This window comes from Rhincodon typus, chromosome 13 (genome assembly GCF_021869965.1).
Source record: "Rhincodon typus isolate 14 chromosome 13, sRhiTyp1.1, whole genome shotgun sequence".
Lineage (NCBI taxonomy): Eukaryota > Metazoa > Chordata > Chondrichthyes > Orectolobiformes > Rhincodontidae > Rhincodon > Rhincodon typus.
The window spans coordinates 23,333,213-23,354,628 of NC_063344.1; the positions used below are offsets into that span (position 1 = coordinate 23,333,213).

The 21,416-nt window shown below is 41.3% G+C and overlaps 1 protein-coding gene across 1 annotated transcript in view; it reads left to right on the plus strand.

Moving 5' to 3' along the window:
• Positions 1-21,416, plus strand: part of LOC109923563 (disks large homolog 1-like) — a 193,103-nt gene that overhangs the window by 48,543 nt on the left and 123,144 nt on the right. The gene's annotated exons all lie outside the window — the stretch shown is intronic.

The window sequence follows — 21,416 nt, forward strand, 5'->3', positions numbered from 1 at the left end:
CACCTATCCTCTCCTCTATCCATCTTCTTTCCGCCTCCCACTCTCTCCCTATGTATTTCAGAACCCCCTTCCCCTCCCCCTTTTCTGATGAAGGGTCTAGGCCCGAAACGTCAGCCTTTCTGCTCCTATGATGCTGCTTGGCCTGCTGTGTTCATCCAGCCCTGCACCTTGTTGTCTCAGATTCTCCAGCATCTGCAGTTCCTACTATCTCTGATTCGCTTTTAGGTACCTGTAAGCTTTAGTGTTAAATACTGCAGGAATTCACTATCTATTGTGCATGGAAGACCATCACCATAAAAAGCAGAAAGCACATCTCTGCATAATCTACCCTCCTATTTTGAATAGATGAGAGCATGAGATAGAAAGATTACAAAAAGTTAAAAATTTGCATCTGTGTTAGCTTGATTGAAGCAGATGAAGAATGTCATTTACATTTCCCCATCAGTAAGGATAGTGCAGTAAGGCCCAATGCAGCTAATTAGTGCAGCATGTGAATGAATCCGGTAGCAGAAGATACAGGAGGAATAGGTACAGATCTTTACATACAGGCTCATCACTCTGACATCACAGAAGGCTAACAGTGTCATTTTGCAAGAAGGCCAGACAACCAACTCCATTATGTCAAGGTATAAGGATGTGGTTTATTGTTTTTGAAAAGACTTCCAACTATGAGGAAGCGGATGATAATGTAATCATTAAAACAGTATTATAACAAATTGATTCTAATTATTGTTCCATTTGTTTATGCTACTGTCAATTTAAAAAGTTGTTTCTGAAACAACATAGCACAAATTACCCCTTCAATCATGAAAGAATTCAACATAACACTACAAACTTGCGGAGGGATTTATAACTTGTATATCTGTTCAGGGATTCTGTGTTACAACAGATGCAGAGATTCACTCTGCACATTCTGATTTACTTGAATGCTTTTTGGAAAAAACATGCAACATTTTCACAAACTTTCTGTCTTGATTTCAGGCATTTGCTCGTATAACCAACAATCTGAATGCACTAAAGTCTGAGTCCAGCATGCAGGTCATCAGTAACATGAAGACAATATCAAAACAGCTTGTGACCAAAGGAGGAGTTGTAGCAAATCATCCACTTGGATTCTAAACATTGAGTCTTTGGACATTTTTTTAAAGCAATTGAGTTCTTGGTGCACCTTACAATAAATGCATGTTGAGCCCTCTTGAACAAGATCCATATATGTTGTGAACATCAGTCAAACAGAAGTTGAAATGTTTTATTTTTGCAAATTTAGCCTCATAGCCAATCTTGAATCTGCAAGTTCATTGTTGTTCTTCAAGAACATGCATTATTTTTTCTTTTTCTGACATTCCTGTCCATTTTAAGATTGTGGTGAAAGAAACAGTCTGTGATTAATCATTGATTACTGATTTTATTTTCTTGCAGAATCAAGAAGCCAAACGATGATTAACATTTAAAAATTGTGACAATCCTGTGTAATTTTTAAGAATTTCTGCAAATTTGTTTCTTGAAGTTTCATGTGTGTACAATGGATTTTTGCTGTCAGAGTATGAGGCAAGACTGATGGTGGGAGTGATGTAATGAAGTTCAATGTCAGCAATATTCTGGGCTTTAATTAGTGTGTGAAGCCTACCCTAACAGCTTTTGATGCCATCCAAGCCTCCTGAGTATATTATAGAGCCATCTGTTATTCTTTATACAGCGGAGCATTAACATGCTGTTAAAGAAACAAAAGCATGTTTTGACAAGTTCAGCAGCCTTGTGATCAGGAGGTTCACAAATATATTTAATGAGGCCCAAGGGAATGTGGCAATGGTGTTCTGAAAGGAATATTCTACCTACTGAATTACTTTTAACTAATATATTGAGAATTTCTGCTTCAGAATTTTATGCCAGTATTTGATGTTTCACAGAGTAAAACAAGTATTGGTGGGAAGCTGTTCCAATGAGTGACCGTAGCCACTTTGTTCTTAGTAGCCATTTGCCACTAGATCATAATGCCAAACTATTTGCTGTAAATTGGAATTGTACAGGAGTCTAGAGGGTGATTCTTCACTGTGGCCTTCCCCTTCCCGCTGTCATCTAATCTGCTCTTTTCAGCAGGAAGAAGGACAAATTGCAGACTTCAACCTGTAGGGATTGACATTAAATGTTGGCCCAGCCAATGATGCCCACATGAGTGAGTTAAGAAAAAGTAAATCAGTGATCTATAATGTATCAACCAGTGGCCTATACAATAAAGACAGGTATGCCAAACAGAAAGAGGATTTTTGGCCTGAAGAAATCCAAACAGGAGAAGATAGCCTTAAACCTTTCCCAGATCTATTTCATTCCTGATTGGAGTTTTGGTTGAGCAGTGGACTGCTGTGCAAGACCCCTTGGGGATGAGTGACCATAACATGATCGAATATTTTTATCAAGATGGAGATTGAGGTAGTTGATTTGGAGACTGCGGTGCTGAATCTTAATAAAAGAATCTATGAGGATATGAGGTGTGAGTTGGCCTTGATAGACTGGGGAGTTACTTAAAGGGATGACAGTGAATAGGCAATGGCAAACATTCAATGAATGCATGGGGGAACTGCAACAATTGTTTATTCCTGGCTGGCACAAAAACAAAATGAGTAATAGGGCCAATCCAGAGCTTACAAAGGAAATTAGAGACAGTATCCGATCCAAGTAAGAAGCATACAGTTTGGCCAAGGAAAATAATATGTCTGAGGATTCAAAGCAGTTTAGAATTCAGCAAAGAAGAACCAACGGATTGATTAAGAAGGGGAAATACAGTATGAAAGTAAGCTTACAGGGAACATAAAGACTGTCACTAGGTATGTGAAGAAGAAGAGATTGGTGAAGATAAATGTAGGTCCCCTTCATTAAGAAACAGAGGTGTGTATAATAGGGGTGAAAGAAATGGCTGAGCAACTGAATATATACTTTGCTTCTGTCATCACAAAAGAGGACACAAATCAGATACCAGAAATGTTGGAGAATGCAAGATTTAGTGAGAGGAAAGAATTGAGGGAGATTAATGTTAGTAGAAAAATGGTGCTGGGAAAATTGATGGGATTGAAGGTGGATAAATCTCCAGCGCCTGATATCTACATCCCAGAGTTTTTAAGGAAGTAGCTCTAGAAATAGTGGAAGGCAAATGGTATGTTGGCCTTCATTGCAAGAGGTTTTGAGTACAGGAGCAGGGATGTGTTGTTGCGGTTATACAAGGCCTTGGTGAAGCCACACCTCGAATGTTGTGTGCAGTTTTGGTCTACTTTTCTGAAGAAGGATGCTCTTGCTCTCGAGGGAATGTAGTGAAAGTTTACCAGGCTGATTCCGGGGTTGGCGGGACTAATGTATGATGGGAGATTGCCTTGGTTAGGATTGTTTTTGCTGGAGCTCAGACGAATGACAGGGGCTGTCATAGAAACTTACAAAATTCTTACAGGACTAGACATGATAGATGCAGGGAGGTGTGTTCAGAACCAGGGGCCACAGTCTGAGGATTTGGGGTAGACCACTTAGGATGGAGATGAGGAGACATTTCTTCACCCAAAGAGTGGTGAGCCTGTGGAATTCATTATCACAGGAAGTAGTTGATGCCAAAACATTGAATATATTCAAGAGGTGGCTAGATATAGCACTTGGGGGTGACTGAGATCAAAAGTTATGGGGTAAAAGCAGGATTAGGCTATTGAATTGGACAATCAGATTGTGATGAATGGTGGAGCAGGCTCGAAGGGCTGAATGGCCTTCTCCTACTCCTGTCTTCTATGTTTCTGTGGATGCAGGTGATGCCTGACAGTTGAAATGGCCTGGGACTCATGCTGCCAAAATCTGGACAGTTTAGTCAGCTCTCACCCTAACTTAAAATAATTTTGAAGTTAGCTTGTTTTAAGTTATTTTTCTGAATTTAGTTTACAGTACAAAGTGGGCAATATTATCTTTATCAAAACCTAGCAACTAAAGGCTACCCTCCATAACTGAAAGAGCTTTTATTTCATTTTCCCTGTACAAATGAAAAGTTTATAAACTAAATAATATATAATACCAGATATTGGATAAACAATATATATTCTATAAGAGGGGAGTGTATAGTCATTATTTTATATCATGAACCCTGTTCCTGGCGAAGTGTTGGCCTTGGCTCAATGATTGAGTAAGTGGTCATAGATTGAGGCCCCATCCTAAAAGGTTGAGCATGACGGACTCTTGTGGTGCAGAGCTAGACCCCTACCTCTAGACTGAAAAGCCCAGGTTCAAGTCCCACCTGCTCCAGAAGTTTGTAATAATATCTCTGAACATGTTGATTAGGAAAAATAGCTTCAATTAAAAAAAGGTTGAATGTGTAATCAGTTGTAGTGAGAATTCTACTGCACTGTTGGGGATATGTGTTTTAGCTGAGATATTAAATTGAGCCCCTGTCTCTCTTCTCAACAGGCAATAAATGATTCATTACCAACATTTGAAGAAGAGTACGGAAGTTCTCTTGGTGTATTGGCCAATACTTTTTCTTTGAAATAAAACCTTAAACAGATTATGTGGTCATTTATTTAATTGTTCCTCATGAAATCTTGCCCTGCATATTTTGGTTGTCAGATTCCCTTGCATTGCAACAATGGTGACACTTTGGAAGTTCAATGATTGTGAATAGCTTTGGGTATTCTGAAGTTATGGAAGACACTGTAATGTCACAAGTTGTCTCCTTATTGCAATCTGAGGAGCTTGAATTTATGAGCTACATTTGAATAATTAGCTTCTATACAACTATATTGGTACTCAAAAAGATAATTAGTGAGTATTTTGTTCAAAAGGAAAGACTAGTCATTTATCTGATTGTGGGACATGAATAGAGATGGAAATAACATAATGGCCGACCACTGCTAAAGTTCTGTTTTGAAACGTAGTGGAAGGGCATCAGTATCAGGTACAATGATGGAAAAACCACTGTTGACTTGAAATATCAGCCTCCTGTATCGCGTGATCTTATTGTTTGTCTGATCAGTGTGTGTTTTTCTGATGCCCACTTTATGTTAACACCTGCTCAGGAACAAAACATTGAATCAGAATCACGTGGTGAATCTCATTCTGATTGAAACATTTTTCAGAAACATGGGTACTATTAAATATAATGTTTTTACAAAATTTGTTAGAAGTGTTGTGCATTAGAAGTGAAGATTAGCTGGAGAAAGTAAAATGAAAATGAACTCCCCATGTGTGACGCGTTTTATTCTGAGTTGGGAAGTGATGTTAACTTCCTTGGAAATTCCTTTGTCTATTCCCTCCGGATCCAGTTTATTTTAGATATTGCCTATAATGTACTGTCAATGGCACCTCCTGGCAAATATCTTCTGTTTGAATACATTACTTTATTCATTTGAGTAAATATTACTGGCAGAATCAGAGGTAATTAACATCGGGCAGTGGCCGTATGAGGGACGTGGTACACATCTACCTACCCAAATACTATTCATGGATGATAAATATGTAATTAGTGGAAAATTTGATGTCTCTGATTAAGCCAACATTTTCATAAGTAGAATGAACTGCCAGAGGATGTGATAAATGCAAGTACAGTTACAACATTTGATAGACATTTACATGAATAGGAAAGGCCTATCGTGATATGAGCCAAACACAGGCAATTGGGACTAGCTTAGTTTGGAAAACTTGGTCAGCATGGGCAAATTGGACCGAAGGGTCTGTTTCCATGCTGTATAACTCAATGACCCTATTGCCCATCCACAGTACCCAGCCAGAAAGTAACGGTGAGTTATCCTCATGAACTCCATGTGCTATACATTAATGCTTGAGAGGAAGGAATTGAGAGTATTGTTGCTACATTTGCAGATGACACAAGTGTAGGTGGAGGGACGGATCGTACTGACGAAGCATTGGAACTGCAGAAGGACTTGGTCAGACTAGGAGAGTGGGCAAAAAAGTGACAGATGGAATACACTATGGGCAAGTGTGAACTTATGAACTTTGGTTGGAAGAAAAAAGGCATAGAGTATTTTCTAAATGGGGAATGGCTTCAGAAATCTGAAGCCAAAAGGGTTTGGGAGACTTACTTCAGTATTCTCTTAAAGTTAACATGCAGATTCTCTTGGCCATTAAGAAGGCAAATGCAATATTAGCATTAATTTTGAGAGGACCAGAATACAAGAGCAGGGATGTACTGCTGAGGTGGAATAAGGCTCTGATCAGACCACTTTTTTATTTCTTTGTTCATTCACAGGATGAAGACATTGCTAGGTAGGCAGCATTTATTGCCCATCCCTAATTACCCAGAGGGCAGTTAAGAGTCTGGAGCCACATGTACGCTGGACCAGTAGTTTCCTTCCCTAAAGGACATTAGTGAACCACTTGGGATGTTCCCCAACAATCAACAATGGATTCATGGTTATCATTAGACACTTAATTCCAGATTATTTTTATTGAATTCAAATTCCAGCATCTACTTTGGCAGGATTTGAACCCAGGTCCCCAGAATGTTAACTGGGTCTCTGGATTAACAGCCCAGCAATAATACCACTAGGCCATCGCCTCCCTCATAGAATATTGTGAGCAGTTTTGGGCACTGTATCTAAGGAAGGATGTGCTGGTGTCAGTGGGGGTCCAGAGGAAGTTTACCAAAATGATCCAGAATGAAAGGCTTATCATATCAGGAGTGGTATGGATCAGTACTTGATGCAGTTTAGAAGAATGAACAGGGATCTAAGTGAAAAATAGAGAATAATGAAGGGCCTGGATAGAGTGAACGTGGAGAAGATATTCCCACGAGGAAGAAAGATTAAGACCGTAGGGCACAGCCTCAGAATGAAGGGACAACCCTTTAGAACTCAGATGAGTTCAAACAGGGCTTCTCCCCTGCTAAGCCAGAGGGTGGTAAATCTTTGGAAGTCATTGCTACAGAAGGGTGTAGAGGCCAAGTCATTGAGTCTATTTAAGACAGAGATGGTTCTTAATTAGTAAGGGGATCAAACATTACAGGCAAAGGCAGAAGAATGGTGCTGAGAAACATATCAACAATGATCAAATGGTGGAGCAGACTCAATGGGCCAAATGGTCTAATTCTGCTCCTTGTCTTATGATGTTATGGACTCTTATGTAAACTCACAGTACTTCTAGGGAGGAAGTTCCAGGATTTTGACTCAGCAACTATGAACGAATGGCGATATAGTTCCAATTCAGGATGGTGAAAGGCTTGGAGGGGATGTTGCAGGCACTATTCTTCTCATGCATTGGCTGCCCTTGTCCTTTTAGATTGTAGAACTCATGGTTTTAGAAGTTGCTGTCTAAGGAATCTCAGTGAGTTAATGCAGTGCATCTTGTAGAATGTATAAAATACTGGCTCTGTGCAACAAAGATGGAGAGAGTGAATGTTGAAGCCATTAACTGGAGTGCCAATCAAGTGGGCTGCTTTGTCTTGGATGATGTTGAGATTCTTGAGTGTTGTTGGAGCTGCGCTCATCTGGGAAAGTGAAAATATTCCATTATACTTCTGACTTGCATTTTTTAGGTAGCAGACAGCCTTGTAGATTCAGGAGGTGATTTATGCTGCAGAAATCCCAACTTCAACCTTGTAGCCACAATATTTATATGGCTGGTGCAGTTCAGTTTCTGGTTAATAGCAATCCCCCAGGATGTTCGATGGTTCTACGACTCTATGTTGATAATGGTGGATTCAGTGATGATAATGCTATTGAACATCAAATGATAATAGTTGGATTCTCTCTTATTGGAGAAAGTTATTGCCTAGCACTTGTGGGGCATAAATGTTCTTGCCAGTTATAAGCCCAAGCTCAAATGTTGTCCTGGTCTTGCTGCATTTGGACATGGACTGCTTCAGTATCTGAAGAATTATGAATGGTGCTGAACATTCTGCAATAAGCAGCGAATATTCCCAGGTTTGACTCATGATGGAGGGATGATCATAAATGAAACAGCTAGAAATTGTTGGGTTTGGGCCATGATCCTAAGGAACTCCTGTACTAATATCCAGTGGCTGACAGTTGTTTTCATTTCTGATCATGGCCTTGCCCCATTGTCATCTGGACAAGCCTTATTATCCTTTGGTGATCTGTATTTCTCATGCTGGCTGCATCCCTGGGACTGCCATTTTACATAATTTATATTCATATTCTGATTTTAGAATTAAAATATACTCTGTCTCATTAGTGGACAACATTAGTATTGGAGGGGACACAAGATCAGTCCACTCTGTTGCCAAGCACATTACTTTATTCTTGCCATATCTTAGCTCAGCTCCTGAAGCCTGTTGAGCTGGTCGCAGTTGCTCAACACCTGCACTGATTACAGATTCAACAAGATGGTGGCGTTGCCCATGTACGGGGATACTTTGACCTGAGTCCCACCAACATCTGGGATAGTCATCTCTCCCATGACTGCATCTGTCCTGCTTGGCTCAACAAAAGGCTCAATGCTACACATGGTTACAGCAGGGGAGAAGAGGTAGCCCTGCTCAACTCCAGACTTGGATCAGAAAGCTTTGCGATTTCCCTTTGGCTGAAATTGTGATAGAGCTGTTTGTGTAAATCAGGTGCTTCGAATTGAGAGTCTCCCTCCAAACCACATTTTGGAGAGAGCAATCCATCCTGTAGATGTGTCAAATTCTGTCAAAGGCCTTTTCCTTAACCACACTGATGAAGCCGATGTCAAATTCCCTGTCTTGCACAGGCATCATATCCCTGCGTATCCAGAGATACCAATCGGCTTCTGCAGTGTACAGTCAGGGTGGATCACCAACACTAAATTGAACTTCTTTTAAAAGAAAAATCTGTTTGTGGCACCTGTTTTGTTAAAATCAGCAAAAAGGGTTCATATTACAAGTCGGATGGAAAAAGAATTACAAACACACACACAGACACACACAGACACACACACACAGACACACACAGACACACACACACACACACCCACACACACAAACACACACAAGGGATCCACTTGTTTCTTCAGTGTCTCAGTGCTTGTCCTGTTCTGCAAAGACAACAGGTGCTTGAAACACAAAGGGGTTGATTTATCTTGTGAATTTCTTTTTCCAACTGCTTAGCGGCTGAAACATTGTCATTGACTAGTATATCACAGTTGCTTGGCTTACATGATGTATGTAGGCACATTCCTTTCCTAGCCAAAGTATCACTGGCTAAGTAATAATGTGTAATGGTTTGTCACTTTCGAAGTGAGTATCCAAATGATTGTTTAGGTGCTGCCTTAATTGAATAGGAAAGTATCCTATTCATTTTCCTTTGAGGCCATTGTTCCTGGTCTGCAGCATGCAGATTGGTTGTCTCCATTTCAATATTTTCAATATAAAAAGTCTAGTGAGGCAAATGTGTAACCATTTTGCCTTTGGTCTCAAGCCACTGTATGGAGCTTTAGTCTGTAAAAGAAGTCAATTAGGGGCTACCAGCCTGCATTTTTGATATAAAACACAATCTACAGTGATGAACCCGGTGTTTACAATTAACTGTCCCTGTCAACAGTTGCAGTATTCCCCCTCCAACTCCATTTTGTCCCCTCCCTCTCTTCCTACCTTTCCTTTACTTTGGTTGTCATTGCACTGCCCCTGATCGATTTTGCATGTTGACCAATTCAGAAACACAAGTGATTTAGTGGTGGAATATAAAGGAAAGAAAGTAACAGATAATTTTGCGGTTGGTAAAACATTCAGTGGTTATGCATTATTTGTGTATGTGTGAGGGGGGAGAGAGTGTGTGTGTGGGTGTGTGTGTGCGCGTGTTTGTCAGTGTGTGTGTGTGAGAGAGAGAATGTGCAGTGTGCATGGGGGGTAAAGACAGTGTGTGTATGTGTGCGTGTGCTTGAATCACATTGTGTGTATGAGAGGATCTGTGTGAGAGTGTGTGTGCACGAGAGAGGATCTGTGTGAGTGTGTATGTGTGTGTGCGCACTCTCATTCCTACACACACACATACACAAGCACGCACACACACATGAATCTATGGGGTGCAGATACATTTTATTTTGTTCAAAAATAACACAATTTATAGACGGTCAATGTGGCGTTTTATAAATTCCTACTTGAGCAATAAAACCAGTCTGACTCCAAACTAAAACACAAACAGATTCTAAACAAGGCCTCACAACTAACATGCATTGTCTGACCTAAAATGTCACCCTTTTTTTTACACTGATAAAACCTTTAGTTCTCTCAGGGCAGTGACTTCAAAAGAATTTGGGGATTTACATATACATATTAATCAATTTAAACTTCTGAGTGATTAAAGATTTAACAGCGTCTTAGGTTTGTTTAATACATCCTCATCCGTGGTGTGAACCTTTGATCTTTTACTTATAAATTCTATGTCTGATACTACCTTCCTCACTAACACCTGAAGAAGGACTGAGGCTCCGAAAGCTTGTGTTTTCAAATAAACCTGTTGGACTATAACTTGGTGTCATGTGATTTATGACCTTGTCCATCCCAGTCCAACACCGGCACTCCCACATCACACAACTGATAACTTAGAGTTTCTCATTACACCTGGTGTTGTGTGATTTCTAACTTCAGTTGCGTGAGTCAAAGAAAAAGGCATGGCAAATCACAGGACCAAAACTGGGTAGAAGTAGTTCAGTCAAACTTATCGATTTGATAGAGAAGGAAAATGTCTCTGGAATTTAGTTACCTGTAAAGTGATGAGATTGGGGTGTAGATGGGATTTTGTTTTGCCTGGTGCTAGAAATCCTTTGACAGTATATGCAGCTTGCTTGATTTTTAAAATGTTATCTGTCTTTGTTCTGTTTTATTGCTTACGCTCGGTTCGCAACAAACAACTGCACCTCCCGGTCGCGAACCATTTCAACTCCCCCTCCCATTCCTCAGACGACATGTCCATCCTGGGCCTCCTGCAGTGCCACAACGATGCCACCCGAAGGTTGCAGGAACAGCAACTCATATTCCGCTTGGGAACCCTGCAGCCCAATGGTATCAATGTGGATTTCACAAGTTTCAAAATCTCCCCTCCCCCCACCGCATCCCAAAACCAGTCCAACTCGTCCCTGCCTCCCTAACCTGTTCTTCCTCCCACCTATCCCCTCCTCCCACCTCAAGCCACACCTCCATCTCCTACCGACCAACCTCATCCCGCCCCCTTGACCTGTCCGTCCTCCCTGAACTGACCTATCCCCTTCCTAACTCCCTACCTACACTCACCTTTCCTGGCCCCATCCCCGCCTCTTCGACCTGTTTGTTTCCTCTCCACCTATCCTCTCCTCTATCCCTCTTCTATCCGCCTCCCACTCTCTCCCTATTTATTTCAAAACCCCCTTCCCCTCCCCCTTTTCTGATGAAGGGTCTAGACCCGAAACGTCAGCCTCTCTGCTCCTATGATGCTGCTTGGCCTGCTGTGTTCATCCAGCCCTGCACCTTGTTGCACCCCCCTAGACTGGTTTTTCCAGTACAGCTAGAATGCTATTATCTACCCGACAATTTGCAAAACTGCCAAAATGTGCATCTGGTAATATAGTACAGAGCTAATTCAAATCTGACCAATTACCGTCTCATCATTCTCCTCTCAGTCATCAGCAAAGTGACAGAAGCTGTTGGGAACAGTGTTATCAAGTGGCAACTACTTATCAATATCCTGCTCAATGATGCTCAACTTAGGTTGTCAGGACTATACTCCTTCCAGATCTTCAATAGCCTTGGTGCATATTTGGAAAGAACAAACTGAATTCCATAGGTGAGGTCAATGTGAATCAGGCGGAGAATTGTCTACTGCCTGGAGTCATGTCTAGCACAAAGTAAGATAGTTGTGATCATTGGAGGATAATCATCTCAGCTCCAGAACATTTCTGCAGGAGCTGCTCAGGGTAATGTCCTTCATCTAACCATCTTCAGCTGCTTCATTGATGATCTTCCCTCCATTATGAGGTCAGAAGTATAGATGTTGCTTGATGTTGCACTGTGGTCAGTCCTATTTCCAACTCTTCAGATACTGAAGCAGCCTGTGCCTGCGTGCAACAGGACCTGGATAACATTCAAACTTAGTCTAAATGATAGGCAACTTTTGTATACCTAAGTGTCAGGCAATGATGATCTCTAATAGGAGCAAATCTGTCAGGAGCAAAAGGCATCTACCTTTGAAATCTGATGGAATTATATCACTGAATGTCCATCATTAACTTCCTGTGGGTCACCGTTGATCATAAATCTAACTGGATGAACCATATTGGCAATTTGGCTATAAAGCATGTCAGAGGCTGGGAATTGTACACTGAGTGACTCTTCTCTTGACTCACTGGTTGCCATCTACCATATAAAAAGCAAAGTTAGGAGGGGCATGGCATAATCTCCATTTGCCTAGATGTGGCTCCGTCAACTCTCAAGAAGCTTGACACCATCTAGCACAAAGGATTCCACTTGATTAGCAACCATATCCGCCAACTTAAACATTCATCACCTTCACCACTACTGCATGGTGGGAGCATTACATACCACATACAAGATCCACTTCATTAACCTGTCAAGGCTCCTTCGCCAGTACCTTACAAACCAGCAACTTCTACCACTTAGAAGGACAAAGATGCCAAATGTATTGGAACACCACAACCTTCAAGTTCCCCTTCAGGCCGCACACCAACCTGACTTGGAATTATATTGCAATTCCTTCCCTGTCACTTGCAACTCTCTCTTGAATAGCAATGTGGGTGTACCTGCAGCAAATGTTCCACAAGGTTCAAGATGATCGCTCAACAGCAGCTTCTCAAGGGCAAATAGGGATGCTCAGTAACATTGCCATTTCCAATGGGACTCATACACTAAGAACAAATAAAAAATAGTAATGTTTGCAATGAAAAATTTCACTGAAGAGGTCAACATTAGTTATCCATCCCTAGCTACCCTTGAGAAGGCGGTGATGAGCTGCCTTCTTGAACTGTTGTAGACCATTTGGTGCAAATCTCCCCACAGTGCTCTAAGACATGGAGTTCCAGGATTTTGATCCAGTGACAGTGAGGGAATGGCAATCCAGCTCCAAGTTAGGATACTGTGCATCTGGAGAGGGTCGAGCATTTTGTACTATTCCTATGTGTTTGCAGCCCTAAGTCTTCTAGATGGTAGAGACTGATTTGGAAGGTGCTGTTGAAGGAGTCTTAGAGAATTGTTGCATCTTGTGGATGCATACAGCAGCTAGCATTATGTGTCAGACATGGAGGGGGTGATTGTTTAGGTTGGTGTTTGGGGTGCTGATTAAGTGAGCTGCTTTATCCTGTCTAGTGTTGAGTTTTTTGGTGTTGTTGAAGATGCACTTGCTTGGGCAAGTGCATGGTATTCAGTCACGATCCTTGTGCTTTGTATATTGTGGATACATTTTGGGAATTTGCAAAATGAATCATTTGCCAGAGAATTCCAAGCCTCTGACCTGCTCTTGTACCCAAATATCTACATGGTTGGTCGAGTTCATTTCTGGTCAATGGCAAACCCTAGTTAGTGACAATTGGTTAATACCATTGAGAGATTGCTGAAGATGCTCCTTTGCTGGAGAAGGTCATTGCCTGGCTCTTGTGTTATGTGAATTTTGGAATCAATAGAGACCTGTTTTTCTGCCTGAATGTTTTAAGTACGGAATATAGAATACCTGCAATAAAATTGAAATTGTTTGAAATAGATATTCCATAGCAAAAATGTTTTCTCTTATTAAAGACATAATATAGATTGTAAGCAATACAAGTAAGATTGCAGAAATATTTGGTGTGCACCTTGTAGTAACTGTAATGTTTGAAATTAGTAATGTGATTAATCATGGAACAGAATCTCTACAGTGTGGAAGCAGGCCATTCAGCCCATCAAGTCCATGCCAAGCCTCCAAAGACCATCCCATGCAGACCCACTCCTCCCACCCTATCCCTGTAACCCTGCATTTCCCATGGTTAATCCACCTAGCCTGCACATCTTTGGATTGTGGAAGGAAACCAACACAGACACAAGGAAAACGTACAAACCCCACACAGGCAGTCACCCGAGGCTGGAATCAAACCCAGGTCCCTAGCAATGTGAGGCAGCAGTGCTAACCATTGAGCCACTGTGCCACCTTGCACATTGTATTCCAGACCCTCTGTGCTATTTCTCTGGTTCATTCCTATTGCCCTTTAAATTAAATGAATACAAGTTGTTATTAAATTGAGGGAAGTTCTGAGCAGAAACGAATGGCAGAAAACATGGGAAGGAATTATCAGTTCAAGTGAAATACTTGATGAATTAAACTACTAAATACTGAAAACAAATGATCTGTGAAAAAACTGTACTGCCCAAATATTGTGACTATCTTTTTCATGTTCTCTACAGGAGGCCGCCTGGTATGTGACTGATGAATGTATCCAGATTCTAGGAGGCATGGGATATATGCAGGTAGTGCAGATGATTATAATGGTTCTGGATAACTACAAGGTCTACTGCATTTGTAGATGCTGAATGGAATGTAAGGGACATGATTTTCTTTTCTGTTTTTTTGTGGAGGAGCTGTAGATGTTTTCAGAGTTACTATATAGGATGTATGAGGTAACAATGACCTCAGTTGCAGAATTAACAATACTGTGAATGCCTGCTATAAGAGATAACAAGGTGTAGAGCTGGATGAACACAGCAGGCCAAGCAGCATCAGAGGAGCAAGAAGGCTGACGTTTCGGGTCTGGACCCTTCTTCAGAAATGCCTGCTCTTGTTTTTTGACACTCATTAAACTACAAAAGGTCTAAGATTTGAAATTTATAGATGTAAATAGTATGCATATGTTATACGTACCTAATATACAAATACGTTATGTACCTATTTTTACTAATATGTTCCCGTAGGAAACAGGTGTGGAGAGAGTGATGAGAGATTTGCGCATCTTCCGTATTTTTGAGGGAACCAATGACATTCTCCGATTGTTTATTGCACTAACTGGTATTCAGGTAAGTTGAAACTGCTTGTATAATATAGTAATATTATCTCAAGAAATATATCTATCTGCCCAGTACAAAATGATGTATTATATCTTCCTTAATTAGAGGCTGTTAATGGTACAACATGCTTTAGGTTTCCAGTCTATAAATGTAGAATAATTGGACATTGTGTTCCCAACACAGGAGTTATGGCAATGCTTTTCAATATGACCATCATGATCCATGTGTACACACGCAGTTGCACCCATGACATCACACCATTAGGAAGTGACTTCTCCAGTCACGTTTTGACTCTGTTGTCATTTTACATGAGACAAGTAGAAAGTGTCTTTGAACATGCCTTTAAACACTTTGCATTTGCAAGGAGAGAGAGAAGTTGTCACTGGAAAAGTGACTTTTTAAAAATTAACACTTACAAAAGGGAGTAAATAGGGCTTTGCAACCGCCTGTTGAAACAATTTATAGCAATGGGAAAAAAAAACTCATTCAAAGCATTCTGAAACCATTTCTTCCAAATGTACTTGTATTCCTCTGGACCGGATGACCTTATTTTCATTCATTTATTCTTTGCTGGAGATGCAAGTTTAAAAACAATGCTTTAATTGTACATTTCTGCTCCAAAGTTGGTGATGTTAACTACAAACACACCAGTTTAACGTACATAGATTGCTTGTCCATCATTTGTCTGTTCTCTCAGTCACACTCTTTCACTCAACACTAGAAGGTGCACAAGAGCAGCTTTCTGTATTTTGGTTTTTATTTTATTCCTAAACTCAATCCTGTATTGTCATTGGCTGCAGAACCAAGATCAGAAGCCTGCCATATAATGGAATTTTACAAATGTAAACTTGACTGTTCTTTTACGTTACGGATTTATAACTGGATCTCTATGTATTACAGGAACTAAACCCTACCTTCCTGAAAGAATGCGGTCCCCTACTCCCAATTCCTCTGCCTCCACTGCGGCTGCTCCCAAGATGGGGTGTTCCACTCCTGCACATCCCAGATGTCCTCTTGTTTCAAGGACCGCAAATTGGCCCTTCAGTGGTCAAAATGCTCTCGACCGCATCTCTTGCGTTTCCTGCACCTCTGCCCTCACATCCTCTCCCCGCAACAAAAATAAGGACAGAATCCCCCTGGTCCTTACAGATCATCCCACTAACCTCCATATCCAACGTATCATTCTCAGCCACTTCCGCCACGTACAATTCGACCCCACAACCAAAAATATATTTTCCTCCCATCCTTTCATAGGGACTGTTCTCTCTGTGACTCCCTCATCTGCTCCACACTCCCCACTAGCCCCACCACCCTCGGCACCTTTCCCTGCAACCGCAGGAAGTGCTTCACCTGCTCCTACACCTCCCCCCTCACCTCCATTCAAGGCACCAAACAAACCTTTCTATTTCTGGGAATAGACTGGCCACTAATATCCATTATTAACCCACTGACTCCCACAGCTACCTGGACTATACATCCTCGCACCCTGCTTCCTGTAAAGACTCCATCTCATTCTCAGTTCCCCCATCTCCGTCACATATGTTCAGATGAGGCCAACTTCAAAAAAGGAGCCTCTGAAATGTCCACCTTCTTCCTCAACCGAGGATTCCCCAGCTCCATGATCACAGGGCCCTCAACCGGGTCTGATTCATCTTCCACACTTCTGCCCTCACCCCCTCTCTTCTCTCCTGCAACAGTGACAAGATTCCCCTTGTCCTCACCTACCATCCCACCAGCATCCACATCCAGAAGATCATCAGATGCCATTTCCACCACATAAAGCGAGATGCCACCATCAGACACATATTCTCCTCCCCACCCTTGTCCACCTTCCGCAGGGACCATTCCCTCCAGCACATCCTGGCACACTCTTCCTTCACTCCCAGCAGCCCCCCAACAGCCTCACGGCACCTTCCCATGCAACAGGCGAAGGTGTAACACCTGCCATTTACCTCCTCCCTCCCCAGTATCCAGGGGCCCAAACATACCTTCCAGGTGAAGCAACACTGAAGCATAGACTGGGTGACCGCTTCGCCGAATATCTACGTTCTGCTCGGAAAAAAAAACCCTGAGCTTTCAGTTGCCTGCCACTTTAACAAGGACAAATTTGAAAGCAGAATACAGGGTTAACGGAAAGATTCTTGGCAGTGTGGAGGAGCAGAGGGATCTTGGGGTTCATGTCCACCCAGGTGGATAGAGTTGTTACGAAGGCGTATGGTGTGTTAGCTTTCATTAATAGAGGGATTGAGTTCAAGAGCCATGTAGTTATGCTCCAACTATACAAAAGCCTGGTTTGGCCACATCTGGAGTATTGTGTCCAGCTCTGATCGCCTCATTACAGGAAAGATGTGGAAGCGTTGGAAAAGGTGCAGAGGAGATTTACCAGGATGTTGCCTGGAATGGAGGGAAGGTCTTACGAGGAAAGTTTGAGAGCTAGGGCTTTTCTCTTTAGAACAACGAAGGATGAGAGGTGACTTGATAGAGGTGTACAAAATGATCAGAGGTATAGATAGAGTGGATAGCCAGAGACTTTCTCCTAAGGTGGAGGTAGCTATTATGAGGAGGCATAGTTTTAAAGTGAGTGGAGGTAGATATAGGGGAGACCTCAGAGGTAGGCTGTTTACTCAGAGAGGGGTAGGGGCGTGGAATGCATTGCCAGAGAAGGTAGTGGAGTCGGCCTCATTAGGGGCATTTAAGCGGCTATTAGATAGGCATATGGATGATAGTATAAGGTAGGGATGGAGGTTAGATAGACCTTAGGTTTAGGGTAAAAGTTCGGCACAACATCGTGGGCCGAAGAGCCTGTACTGTGCTGTTCTGTTCTATGTCTATGTCTATGTCTACGTCTACGTCTATGTCTATGTCTATGTCTATGTCTATGTCTATGTCTATGTCTATGTCTAACACACTACCCTGTTTCCTGGCCCACATCTCTGTCTCTGGCTTGCTGCAGTGTTCCGGTGAAGCTCAGTGCAAGCTGGAAGAACAACACCTCATTTTCTGCTTGGGGACTCTGTAGCCTTTCGGACTCAATATCAAGTTCAATAATTTAAGGCCTAAACTCTCCCATGTCCTAGCCCCCTACCCTACGCACCAGGCCTTGATATCACACAGCCTGCCATCACACACTACCTATTGTTAGTCACTAACATTTCCCATCAACAACCACTCACCCTCCTAGCCAGATCATTATCAACTCCGTTGTCTATCCAACTGCTCTTCTCTCTCTTTGGCTCCATCCTTTATCCTATCGTTTACTCCCTACCCCATCCCCTTCCCTATTTTCTGCATATAAACCAATGTGTTCCTAGCTACCATCAGTTCTGAGGAAGGGGCGCCAGGCCCGAAACATTAACTGATTTTTTCTTCACAGATGCTGCCAGACATGCTGAGCTTTTCCAGCAACTTCTGTTTTTGTTCCTGATTTACAGCGTCCACAGTTCTTTCGGTTTTTATTCTCTATGTATTACATGTCTTTTGATGTGACAGTTGCGTTTAATGATCCTTTTTGCTGTGCCCTGATAGTCAGTGTGATGTAGTTTTGAGTTTTCTGTACTTATGCTGTTTATGTGCAGGAAATCTCCTCATTCATAATCAGTGAAAGAAAATCTAGCATTAATCTGTTTAGTCTTTTATTATGATTAATGTAATAGCAAGATGTGTTGGTGACTTAATACACTGAGACATGAATACATAGTCAAATCCACATGATATCCTACAAGTTGAGCTTTCAGTTGTTATTGGGAGAATTTGTGGAGGACTTTGGTTGGTAAATATGATTTCTGCCATTGATTTACCATATAATTAGCCCTTGATTTCAAAATTTTGTCAGCAACAAAAGGAATTTTAAGCTACTTGGAAAGGACACTAACAACTTGAGGCAGGCTAAGCTGCATTTGTTGGTGAAGGAGAATTAGAGAGCAAAGCACCACTGCTTAAGCATTTTCACTTCTTAACAGCCCCTTTACAAAGCAATATTTCCAAAAATCTGGGACATATATCCATTTTCCATATTATCAACAAATATTTATGCAGATTGGGTGGGATGGTGGCTGAGTGGTTAGCACTGCTGTCTCACAACCTCAGGGATCCGGGTTTGATTCCAGACTCAGGAGACTATCTGTGTGGAGTTTGCACATTTTCTCTGTGTGTGTGTGTGGGTTTCCTCTGGGTGCTTCAGTTTCCTCCCACAGTCCAAAGATGTGAAATTAGATGGATTGGCCGTGGGAAATGCAGGGTTACAGGGATGGGGTGGGTCTGGGTGGGATGATCTTTGGAGGGTTGATGTGGACTCAAGTGGGTTGAATGGCCTGCTTCCACACTGTAGGAATTCTGTGATGATTTATCCAGAACAGCAGATCTGAAGAGGACGGAAAAGTGTTTTTTAACGTGTAACAAATTTATATTAGCTCTATTTCAAAATGTTTTCTTCTTTGAAAGAGTAAGCAAACAATGTGAGCAGAAAGTTGTGACCTGCATTGGTAAATTCTAAGTGGAATGTGCTTTACTGATTTTTGTTCAAATGTTTCTAAATACCAATGTAACAGAAAACTGGAGAGTACTTTAAAAGACTGCAGATGGTCATGAAGAATCCGTTCAAAGATCCCAGAATACTGATGGAGCAAATCTTCAAAAGAGCTAAGCGGTATTGTGAGTTCTGTTGGAGTAACCCAATAATTAAACCCAGCTAAGAAATGCAAATTTGAACCTGCTTGGCATTTGCCTTTAGTTGTCTGAAACTAATTTTTTCACATACTAATTGGGTTTTTTGATGGGGAGAAATTAGATAAGGTGTATTTTATGTAACTGATCAGATACCGTCAATTGTCCACACAATAGTGAGGTTAAAAATCCAATCATGTATTTTGTTGGTAACAAGAGAGATGTCTGAATAGCTAACATGGAGACAAAATACATTTGAGGTGCACACATGGCCAGTGCATTATGTGGTATCCTGCACACATACAAAACATTGATTTTCAGCTGAACAATTAAATTTATTTGAAACATGAATACCGCCACTCCCCATATGAGAACCTATTCCTAGACCTTCCTCACACACTATGATATAAGAGTAAACTTGGCTTCTATCACCTCCAGCTCCAGATTCCCTCTTTGTTCCCTAATCTTGCAGTCTTCTTCTCTCTGTTAATCAATAGTACCTCTCTCACTGCTCTTCCGGTTACCTTTCTTATTTCTCCTCAGTAGTAGGTTTGTCAGCCTTCATAATGTTCATCTTCCAGCGTCTCTTTTATTTCTTTTGAAAATGACATGTTGTAAATTTTTCTACCATACCTTGAAATGCTGAGATGCCTGACTCACAGATCTCCTGAAGACTCAAGTGTTAAGGAGCATTCAATGATAATAATGCCATTAGTTTAAAGGAAAGGACAGGGATTTCATTTCTACAAGTTGAGATATATAGATATCACTGTCAACTGCTGTAGTTTCACATAAGAATGCAATCACATTAATTACAGTTGGATTTGTGTATGTGTTTGTACATTTATGTCTACTCAATACTAGTATAAGAAATGTAATGAGTTGGATGGGTATGTGAGTAGGAAGGGTTTAGAGTGATATGGGCCAAATGCTGGCAAATGGGACTAGATTAGTTTAGGATGTCTGGTTGGCATGGATGAGTTGGACCAAAGGGTCTATTTCCATGCTGTATAACTCTATTCATGCTCTCACATTTGATAGTGTATGGTAACTGCATGACTCAGTGTAAGTTCCTCATTTTATTCAGCAGGAGTCACCCTTAACTAGCTGTTTGATGTTTTGCAGCAATGATATTTTATACAAAGCTCCTGCAGCTTGTGGATTAGCTGTACCTTTGGTGGAACTGTTTGTATGAGCTCGTTGCTAATAAATTAATTTTGTGAGGGCAGGTTTGTCAACGAACTTCTTTTTAAATTCCAGCAGTTTTTAAATGATACCGTGATCCAAAGTAACCTTAATGATTACAATGTGTCTATTTTTGCTAAATCTACAATTTGTTGGTTGAGTTTGTTAATCGGAAGAACCACTCTAATTTAGAACATGCTCATATTTTGGAAACTTATTGCCTACTAATAATAAGTAGCAGCTATTTGCCATTGTTTTCTGGCTTCCTGTGCCTGTGAGGAACTTCAAGCTTCAGAATCAAATCTTCCATCAGATTGAAACTTATTGGCAAAATACATTTTAGTTTAAATACCTCACACATGTGGTTACTAGCCAGTGTCAGTACATTAACAAAATTGAGGATTTTAAGCTCCATTTGTGGATCACGTTGTTAGAAGTCACTGATAAACCAGATTCTGATGAAATGATATGTCAGAAATGGAGGACAGAAGGAAGGCAGGTGGATATCAGTTATAGTAAGAACTGTTGATGCTGGAGTTCGAGATAACACAGTGTGGACCTGGAGGAGACCCAAAACGTCAACTTTCCTGCTCTTCTGATGCTGCCCGGCCTGCTGTGTTCCTCCAGCTCCACACTGTGTTAAGTTGTGGTTTGT